Source organism: Nerophis lumbriciformis, linkage group LG07 (genome assembly GCF_033978685.3).
Source record: "Nerophis lumbriciformis linkage group LG07, RoL_Nlum_v2.1, whole genome shotgun sequence".
Classification (NCBI taxonomy): domain Eukaryota; kingdom Metazoa; phylum Chordata; class Actinopteri; order Syngnathiformes; family Syngnathidae; genus Nerophis; species Nerophis lumbriciformis.
Window position 1 is genome coordinate 2,138,039 of NC_084554.2, and position 20,002 is coordinate 2,158,040.

At 24.0% G+C, this 20,002-nt stretch overlaps 1 protein-coding gene across 1 annotated transcript in view; it reads left to right on the plus strand.

The window, feature by feature from the left end:
- dipk2ab (divergent protein kinase domain 2Ab) overlaps positions 1 to 20,002 on the plus strand; it is a 161,476-nt gene that overhangs the window by 77,080 nt on the left and 64,394 nt on the right. The window lies entirely within an intron of this gene.

The window sequence follows — 20,002 nt, forward strand, 5'->3', positions numbered from 1 at the left end:
CTCAGCCCCAAGTCCCCGCTCTTGGATGCCCTCGCTGGATGGCGTCCCTGCTGGAAGGAGGAGGGTGTTGTACAAGCCAAGGCCGGGTGTTGTTGTCATCTCTCATTTGAATGACCGTGATCCCTCTCTCAACAAAGGCACATGCACACCAGCTGTGTTTGTTTAGGTGTAAAATGCCTGTGGTTGAGCCCCCTCCATGCGTCCTTTGCCACCCACCAACTCCCGTAGCCATCTAATGTGCCACTTTAGCACACTTTGTACTGGTGTCTCTACGGGAGACACATAAAAAAAAATTAAAAAAAAGTTGCAATATTGTGAGAACATTTTTTACAAGAATTATGCTGGAATATTTTGAGGAACAAAAGTTGTAATTTTACAAGAAAAAAATATGTCATTTTACTGAATTGAAGTCAAATATATTATGAAAGTATTTTATTATTATTATAATTTTTTTTGAAAAAATATTGTGATAGTTATTTTACAAGAATTGTGTAAAAATAATTTAGGAATACAACATTTTAAGAAAATATGTATTATTTTTTTTGAAAGAAAAAATGTATGCTTTTTTTTTTAGAAAAAAGTTACATTTTTAAAAAAGTTTTTAGGAGTATTCTGAGATTATTATATTTTGCAAAACGACATTATGTAACTTTACAGGATTAAAGTCAAATATGTTATAAAAGCCTTTTATTATTATAATACTTTTTTAGAAAAATGCTATATATATATATGTGTATATATATATATATATATATATATATATATTATATATTAAATATATTTTGAAAAAAATATGTATTTTTTGGGGGGAAAAAACGTTGCAATATTGTGAGAGAAAAGTTGTCATTGTACAAGAATTATGTTGGAATATTTCGAGGGAAAAAAATTTAATTTTACAAGAAAAAATTATGTATTTTTACAGAATTAAAGTCAAATATATGAGGAAAGTCTTTTATTATTATTTGTATTTTATTTTATTTTTTAGAAAAATGCAATATTGTGATAAAATTATTTTACAAAAATTGTGTAAAAATATTTTAGGAAAAAAAATGTTTAAGAAACTATGTAATTTTTTTTAAAGTATGCAATTTTACATGATTAAAGTCAATATAAAAATGTTTTTTTTAGAAAGAAGTTGCAATATTTTGAAAAATGTTTTTTAGAAAAAAACATTTCAAGAAAAAAGTTGTAATTTTTAAAGAAAAAGGTATGCCCTTTTACATGATTAAAGTCAAACATATTTTGAAAAAAATATTTATTTTTTGGGGAAAAAAAACGTTGCAATATTGTGAGAGAAAATTTGTCATTGTACAAGAATTATGTTGGAATATTTCGAGGGGAAAAAAAATAATTTTACAAGAAAAAATTATGTATTTTTACAGAAGTAAAGTCAAATATATTATGAAAGTATTTTATTATTATTATCATTTTTTTGAAAAAATATTGTGATAGTTATTTTACAAGAATTGTGTAAAAATAATTTAGGGATACAACATTTTGAGAAAATATGTTGTTTTTTTTAAAGAAAAATGTATGCTTTTTTTTTTAGAAAAAAGTTACAACATTTTGAAAAAAGTTTTTAGGAGTATTCTGATATTATTATTTTTTGCAAAACGACATTATGTAACTTTACAGGATTAAAGTCAAATATGTTATAAAAGCCTTTTATTATTATAATTGTTTTTAAAAAAAAAAAAATGCAATATACATAAGAAAATATGTATTTGTTTTAAGAAAAAGGTATGTCATTTTACATGATTAAAGTCAAATATATTTTGAAAAAAATATTTATTATTTTGGGGAAAAACGTTGCAATATTGTGAGAGAAAATTTGTCATTGTACAAGAATTATGTTGGAATATTTCGAGGGAAAAAAAACAATTTTACAAGAAAAAATTATGTATTTTTACAGAAGTAAAGTCAAATATATTATGAAAGTATTTTATTATTATTATCATTTTTTGGAAAAAATATTGTGATAGTTATTTTACAAGAATTGTGTAAAAATAATTTAGGAATACAACATTTTAAGAAAATATGTATTTTTTTTTAAAGAAAAATGTATGCTTTTTTTTTTAGAAAAAAGTTACAACATTTTGAAAAAAGTTTTTAGGAGTATTCTGATATTATTATTTTTTGCAAAACGACATTATGTAACTTTACAGGATTAAAGTCAAATATGTTATAAAAGCCTTTTATTATTATAATTGTTTTGTTTTTTTTTAGAAAAAATGCAATATATATAAGAAAATATGTATTTGTTTTAAGAAAAAGGTATGCCGATTTACATGATTAAAGTCAAATATATTTTGAAAAAAATATTTATTATTTTGGGGAAAAAAACGTTGCAATATTGTGAGAGAAAATTTGTCATTGTACAAGAATTATGTTGGAATATTTCGAGGGAAAAAAAATTAATTTTACAAGAAAAAATTATGTATTTTTACAGAATTAAAGAAACAAGTATGCCATTTTACATGATTAAAGTCAAATATATATATATATATATATATATATATATATATATATATATATATATATATATATATATATATATATATATATTAGTTTAGAAAAAAACGTTGCAATATTGTGAGAAAAAAGTTGTCATTGTACAAGAATTATGTTGGAATATTTAGAGTAAAAAAATTTGAATTTTCCAAGAAAAAATTATGTATTTTTACAGAATTAAAGTCAAATATATAATGAAAGTATTTTATTACTATTTGTATTTTATTTACTTTTTTTAGAAACATTTAATATTGTGATAAAGTTATTTTACAAGAATTGTGTAAAAATATTTTTAGAAAAATGGTATGCCATTTTTCATGATTAAAATCAAATATATATTTAGAAAACTTTTTTTTTTTTTTCGAAAAAAAAACGTTGCAATATTGTGAGAAAACAGTTGTCATTGTACAAAAATTATGTTGGAATATTTAGAGTAAAATAATTGGAATTTTACAAGAAAAAAGTATGTATTTTTACAGAATTAAAGTCAAATATATGATGAAAGTATTTTACTATTATTTGTATTTAATTATTTTTAGAAAAATGCAATATTGTGATAGTTATTTTACAAGAATTGTGTAAAAATATTTTAGGAAAAAAACATTTTCAGAAAATATGTTTTTTTTTTAAAAGAAAAATGTATGCCATTTTACATAATTAAAGTCAAATATATTTTGAATTTTTTAAAATGTTTTTTTAAATATTTTTTTTAGAAAGAAGTTAAAATATTTCGAAAAAAGTTTTTAGGAGTGTTCTGAGATAAAACAAAATAATTTGCAAGACGACATTATGTAACATTACAGGATTAAAGTCAAATATGTTATGAAACTATTTCATTATCATTATAATTATTTTGTAGAAAAGTGCAATATTGTGATAAAAAGTTTATTTTACAAGAATTGTGTAAAAATATTTTAAGAAAAAAGTATGCCATTTTACATGATTAAAGTCAAATATATATATATATTAGTTTAGAAAAAAACGTTGAAATATTGTGAGAAAAAAGTTGTCATTGTACAAGAATTATGTTGGATTATTTAGAGTAAAAAATTGGAATTTTCCAAGAAAAAATTATGTATTTTTACAGAATTAAAGTCAAATATATAATGAAAGTATTTTATTATTATTATTATTTTATTTTTATTTACTTTTTAGAAAAATTTAATATTGTGATAGTTATTTTACAAGAATTGTGTAAAAATATTTTTAGAAAAATGGTATGCCATTTTACATGATTAAAATCAAATATATTTAGAAAACTTTTTTCTTTTTCTTTTTTTCGAAAAAAACGTTGCAATATTGTGAGAAAAAAGTTGTCATTGTACAAAAATTATGTTGGAATATTTAGAGTAAAATAATTGGAATTTTACAAGAAAAAAATATGTATTTTTACAGAATTAAAGTCAAATATATGAGGAAAGTCTTTTATTATTATTTGTATTTTATTTTATTTTTTTAGAAAAATGCAATATTGTGATAAAATTATTTTACAAAAAATGTGTAAAAATATTTTAGGAAAAAAAAAGTTTAATAAACTATGTAATTTTTTAAAGTATGCAATTTTACATGATTAAAGTCAATATAAAAATGTTTTTTAGAAAGAAGTTGCAATATTTTGAAAAATGTTTTTTAGAAAAAAACATTTCAAGAAAAATGTTGTAATTTTTAAAGAAAAAGGTATGCCCTTTTACATGATTAAAGTCAAACATATTTTGAAAAAAATATTTATTTTTTGGGGGAAAAAAACGTTGCAATATTGTGAGAGAAAATTTGTCATTGTACAAGAATTATGTTGGAATATTTCGAGGGGAAAAAAAATAATTTTACAAGAAAAAATTATGTATTTTTACAGAAGTAAAGTCAAATATATTATGAAAGTATTTTATTATTATTATCATTTTTTTTGAAAAAATATTGTGATAGTTATTTTACAAGAATTGTGTAAAAATAATTTAGGAATACAACATTTTAAGAAAATATGTTTGTTTTTTTTAAAAGAAAAATGTATGTTTTTTTTTTAGAAAAAAGTTACATTTTGAAAAAAGTTTTTAGGAGTATTCTGATATTATTATTTTTTGCAAAACGACATTATGTAACTTTACAGGATTAAAGTCAAATATGTTATAAAAGCCTTTTATTATTATCATTTTTTTTTTTTTAGAAAAAATGCAATATATATAAGAAAATATGTATTTGTTTTAAGAAAAAGGTATGCCATTTTACATGATGAAAGTCAAATATATTTTGAAAAAAATATTTATTATTTTGGGGAAAAAAACGTTGCAATATTGTGAGAGAAAATTTGTCATTGTACAAGAATTATGTTGGAATATTTCGAGGGGAAAAAAATTAATTTTACAAGAAAAAATTATGTATTTTTACAGAAGTAAAGTCAAATATATTATGAAAGTATTTTATTATTATTATTTTTTTTTGAAAAAATATTGTGATAGTTATTTTACAAGAATTGTGTAAAAAATAATTTAGGAATACAACATTTTAAGAAAATATGTTGTTGTTTTTAAAGAAAAATGTATGCTTTTTTTTTAGAAAAAAGTTACAACATTTTGAAAAAAGTTTTTAGGAGTATTCTGATATTATTATTTTTTGCAAAACGACATTATGTAACTTTACAGGATTAAAGTCAAATATGTTATAAAAGCCTTTTATTATTATAATACTTTTTTAGAAAAATGCTATATATATATGTGTATATATATATATATATATATATTATATATTAAATATATTTTGAAAAAAATATTTATTTTTTGGGGGGGAAAAACGTTGCAATATTGTGAGAGAAAAGTTGTCATTGTACAAGAATTATGTTGGAATATTTCGAGGGAACATTTTTTAATTTTACAAGAAAAAATTATGTATTTTTACAGAATTAAAGTCAAATATATGAGGAAAGTCTTTTATTATTATTTGTATTTTATTTTATTTTTTAGAAAAATGCAATATTGTGATAAAATTATTTTACAAAAATTGTGTAAAAATATTTTAGGAAAAAAATGTTTAAGAAAATATGTAATTTTTTAAAGTATGCCATTTTACATGATTAAAGTCAATATAAAAATGTTTTTTTTAGAAAGAAGTTGCAATATTTTGAAAAATTTAACTTTACATGATTAAAGTGAAATATATTGTGAAAGTCTCTTTTTAGAAAAATGCAATATTGTGACAAGAATTTTGTAAAAATATTTTAAGAAAAATGGTATACCATTTTACATGATTGAAGTCAAATATATTCTGAAAAAAAACTTTTTTTTTTAGAAAAAAACATTTCAAGAAAAAAGTTGTCTTTTTTTAAGAAAAAGGTATGCCATTTTACATGATAAAAGTAAAATATATTTTGAAAAAAAAAGTTGCAATATTTTGAAAAAAATGTTTAAGAAACTGTAATTTTTTTAAAGTATGCCATTTTACATGATTAAAGTCAATATAAAAATGTTTTTTTTAGAAAGAAGTTGCAATATTTTGAAAAACGTTTTCATACAAGAATGTTAAGGAATTTTCTGAGATGACATTATGTAACTTTACATGATTAGAGTCAAATATATTGTGAAAGTCTCTTTTTAGAAAAATGCAATATTGTGACAAGAATTTTGTAAAAATATTTTAAGAAAAATGGTATACCATTTTACATGATTGAAGTCAAATATATTCTGAAAAAAAACTATTTTTTTTTAGAAAAAAACATTTCAAGAAAAAAGTTGTAATTTTTTAAGAAAAAGGTATGCCATTTTACATTATAAAAGTAAAATATATTTAGAAAAAAAAAAGTTGCAATATTTTGAAAAAAGTTTTCATACAAGAATTATTAGGAATATTCTGAGAATTGTTTTTATTTTTCAAGACAAAATTATGTAATTTTACAGGATTCAAGTCAATTATGTTATGAAAGCCTTTTATTATTATAATTGTTTTTTAGAAAAATGCAATATATATATATAAAGAAAATATGTATTTGTTTTAAGAAAAAGGTATGCCATTTTACATGATTAAAGTCAAATATATTTTGAAAAAAATATTTATTTTTTTGGGGAGAAAAACGTTGCAATATTGTGAGAGAAAATTTGTTACTGTACAAGAATTATGTTGGAATATTTCGAGGGAATTTTTTTAATTTTACAAGAAAAAATTATGTATTTTTACAGCATTAAAGTAAAAAATATGAGGAAAGTCTTTTATTATTATTTGTATTTTATTTTATTTTATTTTTTAGAAAAATGCAAGTTATTTTACAAGAATTGTGTAAAAATATTTTAGTAAAAAAACATTTTCAGAAAATATGTATTTTTTTTGGAAAGAAAAATGTATGCCATTTTACATAAAGTCAAATATTTTTTTTAAAAATTTTTAGAAAAAAGTTACAATATTTCGAAAAAAGTTTTTAGGAGTATTCTGAGATAAAACAAAATAATTTGCAAGACGACATTATGTAACATTACAGGATTAAAATCAAATATGTTATGAAACTCTTTTATTATCATTATAATTATTTTGTAGAAAAGTGCAATAGTCTCTTTTTAGAAAAATGCAATATTGCGACAAGAATTGTGTAAAAATATTTTAAGAAAAATGGTATACCATTTTACATGATTGAAGTCAAATATATTCTGAAAAAAAACTTTTTTTTAGAAAAAAAACATTTCAAGAAAAAAGTTGTAATTTTTTAAGAAAAAGGTATGCCATTTTACATTATAAAAGTAAAATATATTTAGAAAAAAAAAAGTTGCAATATTTTGAAAAAAAAAGAATTATTAGGAATATTCTGAGAATTGTTTTTATTTTACAAGACAAAATTTTGTAATTTTACAGGATTAAACTCAAAAAAAAATTTTTTTAATAGAAATATGCAATATTGTGATAACAAATGTTATTTTACAACAATTGTGTAAAAACATTTAAGAAAAAAGTTGTCATTAAAAAAAAAAAAAGGTATGCCATTTTACAGGATTTTTTTTTTACCAAAAAAGGTTGCAATACTTTCAAAATTTCATACAATATTTTTGAGCAATAGTCTGAGATTTATTATTTATTATACATGACAAAATGATGTATTTTACAAGATTAAAGTCGAATATATTATTTAAAAAATGTTTTTTTCCAGAAAAAAATGTTGTCCCTGTACAAGAATATTTTGAGACATAACTCAAAATTTTACAAGAACATTTATACTATTGTACATGAATTACCGTATTTTCCGCACCATAAGCCGCCCCGTGTTATAAGCCGCGCCTTCAATGAACGGCATATTTCAAAACTTTGTCCACCTATAAGCCGCCCCGTGTTATAAGCCGCATCTAACTGCGCTAAAGGAATGTCAAAAAAACAGTCAGATAGGTCAGTTAAACTTTAATAATATATTAAAAACCAGCGTTCTAACAACTCTGTTCACTCCCAAAATGTACGCAAATGTGCAAATGTGCAATCACAAACATAGTAAAATTCAAAATAGTGCAGAGCAACAGCAATAACTTAATGTTGCTCGAACGTTAATGTCACAACACACAAAATAAACATAACACTCACTTTCTGAAGTTATTCTTCATTCATAAATCCCTCGAATTCTTCTCCTACGGTGTCCGAATTCAAAAGTTGGGCGAATACTACGGGATCCAAAATGGCCGGCTCCGTCTCGTCGAAGTCATCAGAGTCAGTGTCGCTGTTGTTTTTCCAGCAGTTCCGTGAATCCTGCCTTCCGGAAAGCTCGGACCACAGTTGTGACCGAAATATCCGCCCAGGCATTTACGATCCACTGGCAGATGTTGGCGTATGTCGTCCGGCGCTGTCTCCCTGTCTTAGTGAAGGTGTGTTCGCCTTCGGTCATCCATTGTTCCCACGCCGTTCGCAGTCATGCTTTAAATGCCTTGTTGACACCAATATCGAGCGGTTGGAGTTCTTTGGTTAATCCACCCGGAATGACGGCGAGTGTTGTATTTGTGTGCTTCACTTGTTTTTTGACACCATCTGTGATGTGGGCGCGCATGGAGTCGTATATCAACGTGGACGGAGCTGCGTGAAAAAAGCCACCCGGCCTCTTCGCGTAAACTTCCCTTAACCACTCGCTCATCTTTTCTTCATCCATCCATCCCTTCGAGTTAGCTTTTATGATGACGCCGGCTGGAAAGGTCTCTTTTGGCAAGGTCTTCCTTTTGAATATCACCATGGGTGGAAGTTTCTGGCCATTAGCATGGCAAGCTAGAACCACAGTGTGTCGCTTAGTAGGAGCCATTTTGTGGTCTTTACAGATGTAAACACACAAAGGAAATGAAACGTAATACCCGCGCGCTTCTTCTTCTATGGGGGCGGGTGCTTACCGTAGAAGAAGAAGCACTTCCTCTTCTACGGGGAAAAAAGATGGCGGCTGTTTACCGTAGTTGCGAGACCTAAACTTTATGAAAATGAATCTTAATATTAATCCATATATAAAGCGCACCCGGGTTATAAGCCGCACTGTCAGCTTTTGAGTAAATTTGTGGTTTTTAGGTGCGGCTAATACGGTACTAATAGGGATGATGGGTACCGAATCTGGTACTTTTTTGGAAACGACCGATTCACACAAAATCCAACGGTGCCATGATTCGGTACCTGACAAGTTTTGTTTGAGTTGTCTTCTTAGGAGCAGTTGTGTCTGTGTTTTCTTCCTAGGCGGCGCTAGAGCGCAATTTTGAGTTTTGGGGTTGGGTTTTTTTATTAGATCGTATTTTTTGCCAGTCCTGATGTGTGTGTCCAGTTTTGAAGCATGTTAAGGGGGTCAAATTACAGCTCAAAGAGGCAAAAGTGACAGTTTTTAGTAAACTTTTGTTTTGAAGGGGGAATTGCCAACTTCTTGTTGATCTTTGCTGAATGATGTCAATGTATGAAATCTAGGTCTAAGTCAGACCTACATAGAGTTTTTCGTTTCATGTCTCCACGACATTCCTACCAGAAGTTACAAGCAGTTTTGTCTGTGTTTTTTTCCCTCGGGGGCGCTAGAGCGCAATTTTGAGTTTTGGGGTTTGGTTTTTTGATTAGATCGCAATTCTCGGTATATATGGTGAGTTTTGAAGCATGTTAAGGGGGTCAAATTACAGCTCAAAGAGGCAAAAGTGACAGTTTTTAGTAAACTTTTGTTTTGAAGGGGGAATTGCCAACTTCTTGTTGATCTTTGCTGAATGATGTCAATGTATGAAATCTAGGTCTAAGTCAGACCTACATAGAGTTTTTCGTTTCATGTCTCCACGACATTCCTACCAGAAGTTACAAGCAGTTTTGTCTGTGTTTTTTTCCTCGGGGGCGCTAGAGCGCAATTTTGAGTTTTGGGGTTTGGTTTTTTGATTAGATCGCAATTCTCGGTATATATGGTGAGTTTTGAAGCATGTTAAGGGGGTCAAATTACAGCTCAAAGAGGCAAAAGTGACAGTTTTTAGTAAATTTTTGTTTTGAAGGGGGAATTGCCAACTTCTTGTTGATCTTTGCTGAATGATGTCAATGTATGAAATCTAGGTCTAAGTCAGACCTACATAGAGTTTTTCGTTTCATGTCTCCACGACATTCCTACCAGAAGTTACAAGCAGTTTTGTCTGTGTTTTTTTCCTCGGGGGCGCTAGAGCGCAATGTTGAGTTTTGGGGTTAGGTTTTTTGATTAGATCGCAATTCTCGGTATATATGGTGAGTTTTGAAGCATGTTAAGGGGGTCAAATTACAGCTCAAAGAGGCAAAAGTGACAGTTTTTAGTAAACTTTTGTTTTGAAGGGGGAATTGCCAACTTCTTGTTGATCTTTGCTGAATGATGTCAATGTATGAAATCTAGGTCTAAGTCAGACCTACATAGAGTTTTTCGTTTCATGTCTCCACGACATTCCTACCAGAAGTTACAAGCAGTTTTGTCTGTGTTTTTTCCCTCGGGGGCGCTAGAGCGCAATTTTGAGTTTTGGGGTTTGGTTTTTTGATTAGATCGCAATTCTCGGTATATATGGTGAGTTTTGAAGCATGTTAAGGGGGTCAAATTACAGCTCAAAGAGGCAAAAGTGACAGTTTTTAGTAAACTTTTGTTTTGAAGGGGGAATTGCCAACTTCTTGTTGATCTTTGCTGAATGATGTCAATGTATGAAATCTAGGTCTAAGTCAGACCTACATAGAGTTTTTCGTTTCATGTCTCCACGACATTCCTACCAGAAGTTACAAGCAGTTTTGTCTGTGTTTTTTTCCTCGGGGGCGCTAGAGCGCAATTTTGAGTTTTGGGGTTTGGTTTTTTGATTAGATCGCAATTCTCGGTATATATGGTGAGTTTTGAAGCATGTTAAGGGGGTCAAATTACAGCTCAAAGAGGCAAAAGTGACAGTTTTTAGTAAACTTTTGTTTTGAAGGGGGAATTGCCAACTTCTTGTTGATCTTTGCTGAATGATGTCAATGTATGAAATCTAGGTCTAAGTCAGACCTACATAGAGTTTTTCGTTTCATGTCTCCACGACATTCCTACCAGAAGTTACAAGCAGTTTTGTCTGTGTTTTTTTCCTCGGGGGCGCTAGAGCGCAATTTTGAGTTTTGGGGTTTGGTTTTTTGATTAGATCGCAATTCTCGGTATATATGGTGAGTTTTGAAGCATGTTAAGGGGGTCAAATTACAGCTCAAAGAGGCGTCGGAATAATAATAATAAAACCTTACAATTACGATAGGATCCTCTGTCCCAAAGGGACATTGCGGTCCCTAATTAGAAAAAATACCCCAATCCATCCATCCCGCTCTGGCTCAGGATCAGCAGGCTATCCAGACCATAGCAACTCAGCCAATGTCCGCCAGCCTCCTCCCGAGGACGCGGTTCTTCAAACTGGAGAGTCTTTGCTCCCCCTGGGGCCCCTAAACAGCAGCACAGGAAATATAGATGAGTGCAAAGTGTCTTTGCTTTCCTGCGAGGCCCCCCAGAGATTCTTGCTGCGTTTGTTACAGCAAGAATATGCTTTTGAGCACTTCTTGTCTGGGTAGTAAAAGCTTGTGGCATTCACTTTCTCTCACGGAAAAGAAGGTAGATCACAAATAGTGCGGTATTTTTTTGTCCAGGGGGGGTTCCAAAGCCAATTTCTAACACATTCTAAAAATACTATTAAAAAAAATAAACAAGAACATAAAAAAGTGCCATAAAAGAGCAAATGGGTGAAATGTAAGAAGAAAAAGTTGCAATGTTTTTTTTGCTAAAAAAAAAAAAAAAGACTCATAATCAATGTCATGAATTATTGACATATTCAGTCCGCTGCAACTAACGATAAGTCAACAATTATCTTAAAAAATGTATGACTTATTTTTAACACTTTTATGAATGGGTCCCTTTTAGAGCCATAATCATTTTAGCAGAACTACTCAAAAAATAATGTGTTAAAATCAACGGTGTTATGAATGTTTGACCAATTTAAGACTCCAATTAGTTGACATTAAATATTTTTTTGGGGTGGGGGAAATATTGCATATTGTGTTTTCTGTCCAAAAAAACAGGATTTTCTTTGGCAAAAATAGCGTAAAACTTACAAAAACAGTTGATTTAGTGTTAAAAGTAAAAAAAAAAATGTATGACTTATTTTTAACACTTTTATGAGTGTGACCCTTTTGGATCCCCAAGAACTTCAGTGTGATTAATTTTATTTTTTGTAAACTTTCACTACTCAAAAAATAATGTATTAAAATCAACGGTGTTATTTATTATTTACATATTTAAGACTCCAATTAATTGACATCAAATATTGTTGGGGGGGGAAATATTGCATATTTTGTATTTTCTGCCATTAAATAAACGGGATTACATAATTCAAGTCAAATGTATATATTTTTAAAATGTATAGAAAAAAGTTACAATATTTCGAAAAAAGTTTTTAGGAGTATTCTGAGATAAAACAAAATAATTTGCAAGACGACATTATGTAACATTACAGGATTAAAGTCAAATATGTTATGAAACTCTTTTATTATCATTATAATTATTTTGTAGAAAAGTGCAATATTGTGATAAAAAGTTTATTTTACAAGAATTGTGTAAAAATATTTTAAGAAAAAAGTATGCCATTTTACATGATTAAAGTCAAATATATATATATATATTAGTTTAGAAAAAAACGTTGCAATATTGTGAGAAAAAAGTTGTCATTGTACAAGAATTATGTTGGAATATTTAGAGTAAAAAAATGGAATTTTCCAAGAAAAAAGTATGTATTTTTACAGAATTAAAGTCAAATATATAATAAAAGTATTTTATTATTATTTTTATTTTATTTTTATTTACTTTTTAGAAAAATGTAATATTGTGATAGTTATTTTACAAGAATTGTGTAAAAATATTTTTAGAAAAATGGTATGCCATTTTACATGATTAAAATCAAATATATTTAGAAACTTTTTTTTTTTCTTTCGAAAAAAAACGTTGCAATATTGTGAGAAAAAAGTTGTCGTCGTACAAAAATTATGTTGGAATATTCAGAGTAAAATAATTGGAATTTTACAAGAAAAAATTATGTATTTTTACAGAATTAAAGTCAAATATATGATGAAAGTATTTTACTATTATTTGTATTTAATTATTTTTAGAAAAATGCAATATTGTGATAAGGTTATTTTACAAGAATTGTGTAAAAATATTTTAGGGAAAAAAATTTGTTTTTTTTTAAAAGAAAAATGTATGCCATTTTACATAATTAAAGTCAAATATATTTTGAATTTTTTTAATGTTTCTTTTAAATATTTTTTTTAGAAAAAAGTTGCAATATTTCGAAAAACGTTTTTAGGAGTATTCTGAGATAAAACAAAATAATTTGCAAGACGACATTATGTAACATTACAGGATTAAAGTCAAATATGTTATGAAACTCTTTTATTATCATTATAATTATTTTGTAGAAAAGTGCAATATTGTGATAAAAAGTTTATTTTACAAGAATTGTGTAAAAATATTTTAAGAAAAAAGTATGCCATTTTACATGATTAAAGTCAAATATATATATATATTAGTTTAGAAAAAAATGTTGCAATATTGTGAGAAAAAAGTTGTCATTGTACAAGAATTTTGTTGGAATATTTAGAGTAAAAAATTGGAATTTTCCAAGAAAAAATTATGTATTTTTACAGAATTAAAGTCAAATATATAATGAAAGTATTTTATTATTTTTATTTTATTTTTATTTACTTTTTAGAAAAATTTAATATTGTGATAGTTATTTTACAAGAATTGTGTAAAAATATTTTTAGAAAAATGGTATGCCATTTTACATGATTAAAATCAAATATATTTAGAAAACTTTTTTTTTTTTTCCCCCGAAAAAAAACGTTGCAATATTGTGAGAAAAAAGTTGTCGTCGTACAAAAATTATGTTGGAATATTTAGAGTAAAATAATTGGAATTTTACAAGAAAAAATTATGTATTTTTACAGAATTAAAGTCAAATATATGATGAAAGTCTTTTACTATTATTTGTATTTCATTATTTTTAGAAAAATGCAATATTGTGATAGTTATTTTACAAAAATTGTGTAAAAATATTTTAGGAAAAAAACATTTTCAGAAAATATGTTTTTAAAAAAAAAAAAGAAAAATACATGCCATTTTACATAATTAAAGTCAAATATATTTTGAATTTTTTTAATGTTTCTTTTAAATATTTTTTTTAGAAAAAAGTTGCAATATTTCGAAAAAAGTTTTTAGGAGTATTCTGAGATAAAACAAAATAATTTGCAAGACGACATTATGTAACATTACAGGATTAAAGTCAAATATGTTATGAAACTCTTTTATTATCATTATAATTATTTTGTAGAAAAGTGCAATATTGCGATAAAAAGTTTATTTTACAAGAATTGTGTAAAAATATTTTATGAAAAAAGTATGCCATTTTACATGATTAAAGTCAAATATATATATATTAGTTTAGAAAAAAAACGTTGAAATATTGTGAGAAAAACGTTGTCATTGTACAAGAATTATGTTGGAATATTTAGAGTAAAAAATTGGAATTTTCCAAGAAAAAATTATGTATTTTTACAGAATTAAAGTCAAATATATAATGAAAGTATTTTATTATTATTTTTATTTACTTTTTAGAAAAATTTAATATTGTGATAGTTATTTTACAAGAATTGTGTAAAAATAATTTTTGAAAAATGGTATGCCATTTTACATGATTAAAATCAATTATATATTTAGAAAACTTTTTTTTTTTTTTTTTTTTTTTTTAAAACGTTGCAATATTGTGAGAAAAAGTTGTCATTGTACAAAAATTATGTTGGAATATTTAAAGTAAAATAATTGGAATTTTACAAGAAAAAATAATGTATTTTTACAGAATTAAAGTCAAATATATGATGAAAGTCTTTTACTATTATTTGTATTTCATTATTTTTAGAAAAATGCAATATTGTGATAAAGGTATTTTACAAGAATTGTGTAAAAATATTTTAGGAAAAAAACATTTTCAGAAAATGTTTTTTTTTTGGAAAGAAAAATGTATGCCATTTTACATAATTAAAGTCAAATATATTTTGAATTTTTTAAATGTTGTTTTAAATATTTTTTTTTAGAAAAAAGTTAAAATATTTCGAAAAAAGTTTTTAGGAGTATTCTGAGATAAAATAATTTGCAAGACGACATTATGTAACATTACAGGATTTAAGTCAAATAGGTTATGAAACTCTTTTATTATCATTATAATTATTTTGTAGAAAAGTGCAATATTGTGATAAAAAGTTTATTTTACAAGAATTGTGTAAAAATATTTTATGAAAAAAGTATGCCATTTTACATGATTAAAGTCAAATATATATATATTAGTTTAGAAAAAAAACGTTGCAATATTGTGAGAAAAAAGTTGTCATTGTACAAGAATTATGTTGGAATATTTAGAGTAAAAAATTGGAATTTTCCAAGAAAAAAATTATGTATTTTTACAGAATTAAAGTCAAATATATAATGAAAGTATTTTATTATTATTTTTATTTTATTTTTATTTACTTTTTAGAAAAATTTAGTATTGTGATAGTTATTTTACAAGAATTGTGTAAAAATATTTTTAGAAAAATGGTATGCCATTTTACATGATTAAAATCAAATATATTTAGAAAACTTTATTTATTTTTTTCGAAAAAAAACATTGCAATATTGTGAGAAAAAAGTTGTCATTGTACAAAAATTATGTTGGAATATTTAGAGTAAAATATTTTGAATTTTACAAGAAAAAATTATGTATTTTTACAGAATTAAAGTCAAATATATGATGAAAGTCTTTTACTATTATTTGTATTTCATTATTTTTAGAAAAATGCAATATTGTGATAGTTATTTTACAAAAATTGTGTAAAAATATTTTAGGAAAAAAACATTTTCAGAAAATATGTTTTTTTTTTAAAAAAAAAGAAAAATGTATGCCATTTTACATAATTAAAGTCAAATATATTTTGAATTTTTTTAATGTTTCTTTTAAATATTTTTTTTAGAAAAAAGTTACAATATTTCGAAAAAAGTTTTTAGGAGTATTCTGAGATAAAACAAAAATAATTTGCAAGACGACATTATGTAACATTACAGGATTAAAGTCAAATATGTTATGAAACTCTTTTATTATCATTATAATTATTTTGTAGAAAAGTGCAATATTGTGATAAAAAGTTTATTTTACAAGAATTGTGTAAAAATATTTTAAGAAAAAAGTATGCCATTTTACATGATTAAAGTCAAGTATATATAAATTAGTTTAGAAAAAAATGTTGCAATATTGTGAGAAAAAAGTTGTCATTGTACAAGAATTATGTTGGAATATTTAGAGTAAAAAATTGGAATTTTCCAAGAAAAAATTATGTATTTTTACAGAATTAAAGTCAAATATATAATGAAAGTATTTTATTATTATTTGTATTTTATTTTTATATACTTTTTTAGAAAAATGTAATATTGTGATAAAGTTATTTTACAAGAACTGTGTAAAAATATGTTTAGAAAAATGGTATACAAGAAAAAATAATGTATTTTTACAGAATTAAAGTCAAATATATGATGAAAGTATTTTACTATTATTTGTATTTAATTATTTTTAGAAAAATGCAATATTGTGATAGTTATTTTACAAGAATTGTGTAAAAATATTTTAGTAAAAAAACAATTTCAGAAAATATGTATTTTTTTTGGAAAGAAAAATGTATGCCATTTTACATAATTAAAGTCAAATTTTTAAAAAAAAATTTTTTAGAAAAAAGTTACAATATTTCGAAAAAAGTTTTTAGGAGTATTCTGAGATAAAACAAAATAATTTGCAAGACGACATTATGTAACATTACAGGATTAAAGTCAAATATGTTATGAAACTCTTTTATTATCATTATAATTATTTTGTAGAAAAGTGCAATATTGTGATAAAAAGTTTATTTTACAAGAATTGTGTAAAAATATTTTATGAAAAAAGTATGCCATTTTACATGATTAAAGTCAAATATATATATATTAGTTTAGAAAAAAAACTTTGAAATATTGTGAGAAAAAAGTTGTCATTGTACAAGAATTATGTTGGAATATTTAGAGTAAAAAATTGGAATTTTCCAAGAAAAAATTATGTATTTTTACAGAATTAAAGTCAAATATATAATGAAAGTATTTTATTATTATTTTTATTTTATTTTTATTTATTTTTTAGAAAAATGTAATATTGTGATAGTTATTTTACAAGAATTGTGTAAAAATATTTTTAGAAAAATGGTATGCCATTTTACATGATTAAAATCAAATATATATTTAGAAAACTTTTTTTTTTTTTTTTCTCTGAAAAAAAACGTTGCAATATTGTGAGAAAAAAGTTGTCATTGTACAAAAATTATGTTGGAATATTTAAAGTAAAATAATTGGAATTTTACAAGAAAAAATTATGTATTTTTACAGAATTAAAGTCAAATATATGATGAAAGTATTTTACTATTATTTGTATTTAATTATTTTTAGAAAAATGCAATATTGTGATAAGGTTATTTTACAAGAATTGTGTAAAAATATATTAGGAAAAAAAATATCTTTTTTTTTTTTTTAAAGAAAAATGTATGCCATTTTACATAATTAAAGTCAAATATATTTTGAATTTTTTTAATGTTTCCTTTAAATATTTTTTTTAGAAAAAAGTTGCAATATTTCGAAAAAAGTTTTTAGGAGTATTCTGATATAAAACAAAATAATTTGCAAGACGACATTATGTAACATTACAGGATTAAAGTCAAATATGTTATGAAACTCTTTTATTATCATTATAATTATTTTGTAGAAAAGTGCAATATTGTGATAAAAAGTTTATTTTACAAGAATTGTGTAAAAATATTTTATGAAAAAAGTATGCCATTTTACATGATTAAAGTCAAATATATATATATTAGTTTAGAAAAAAAATGTTGAAATATTGTGAGAAAAAAGTTGTCATTGTACAAGAATTATGTTGGAATATTTAGAGTAAAAAATTGGAATTATCCAAGAAAAAATTATGTATTTTTACAGAATTAAAGTCAAATATATAATGAAAGTATTTTATTATTATTTTTATTTTATTTTTTATTTACTTTTTAGAAAAATTTAATATTGTGATAGTTATTTTACAAGAATTGTGTAAAAATATTTTTAGAAAAATGGTATGCCATTTTACACGATTAAAATCAAGTATATTTAGAAAACTTTTTTTTTTTTTTTTTCGAAAAAAAAACGTTGCAATATTGTGAGAAAAAAGTTGTCGTTGTACAAAAATTATGTTGGAATATTTAGAGTAAAATTGGAATTTTACAAGAAAAAATTATGTATTTTTACATAATTAAAGTCAAATATATGATGAAAGTATTTTACTATTATTTGTATTTAATTATTTTTAGAAAAATGCAATATTGTGATAAGGTTATTTTACAAGAGTTGTGTAAAAATATTTTAGGAAAAAAAATGTTTTGTTTTTTTTTAAAGAAAAATGTATGCCATTTTACATAATTAAAGTCAAAATATATTTTGAATTTTTTTAATGTTTCTTTTAAATATTTTTTTTTAGAAAAAAGTTGCAATATTTCGAAATAAGTTTTTAGGAGTATTCTGAGATAAAACAAAATAATTTGCAAGACGACATTATGTAACATTACAGGATTAAAGTCAAATATGTTATGAAACTCTTTTATTATCATTATAATTATTTTGTAGAAAAGTGCAATATTGTGATAAAAAGTTTATTTTACAAGAATTGTGTAAAAATATTTTTAAGAAAAAAGTATGCCATTTTACATGATTAAAGTCAAATATATATATATATATTAGTTTAGAAAAAAAAGTTGCAATATTGTGAGAAAAAAGTTGTCATTGTACAAGAATTATGTTGGAATATTTAGAGTAAAAAAAATGGAATTTTCCAAGAAAAAATTATGTATTTTTACAGAATTAAAGTCAAATATATAATGAAAGTATTTTATTATTATTTTAATTTTATTTTTATTTACTTTTTAGAAAAATTTAATATTGTGATAGTTATTTTACAAGAATTGTGTAAAAATAATTTTAGAAAAATGGTATGCCATTTTACATGATTAAAATCAAATATATTTAGAAAACTTTTTTGTTTTTTTTTCCGAAAAAAAACGTTGCAATATTGTGAGAAAAAAGTTGTCATTGTACAAAAATTATGTTGGAATATTTAGAGTAAAATAATTGGAATTTTACAAGATTTGTATTTAATTATTTTTAGAAAAATGCAATATTGTGATAGTTATTTTACAAGAATTGTGTAAAAATATTTTAGGAAAAAAACATTTTCGGAAAACATGTGTGCCATTTTACATAATTAAAGTCAAATATATATATTTTTTAAATGTTTAGGAAAAAGTTACAATATTTCGAAAAAAGTTTTTAGAAGTATTCTGAGATAAAACAAAATAATTTGCAAGACGACATTATGTAACATTACAGGATTAAAGTCAAATATGTTATGAAACTCTTTTATTATCATTATAATTATTTTGTAGAAAAGTGCAATATTGTGATAAAAAGTTTATTTTACAAGAATTGTGTAAAAATATTTTAAGAAAAAAGTATGCCATTTTACATGATTAAAGTCAAATATATATATATATATATATTAGTTTAGAAAAAAATGTTGCAATATTGTGAGAAAAAAGTTGTCATTGTACAAGAATTATGTTGGGATATTTAGAGTAAAAAATTGGAATTTTCCAAGAAAAAAATATGTATTTTTACAGAATTAAAGTCAAATATATAATGAAAGTATTTTATTATTATTTTTATTTTATTTTTATTTACTTTTTAGAAAAATTTAATATTGTGATAGTTATTTTACAAGAATTGTGTAAAAATAATTAAAATCAAATATATATTTAGAAAACTTTTTTTTTTCAAAAAAAAAACGTTGCAATATTGTGAGAAAAAAGTTGTCATTGTACAAAAATTATGTTGGAATATTTAAAGTAAAATAATTGGAATTTTACAAGAAAAAATTATGTATTTTTACAGAAT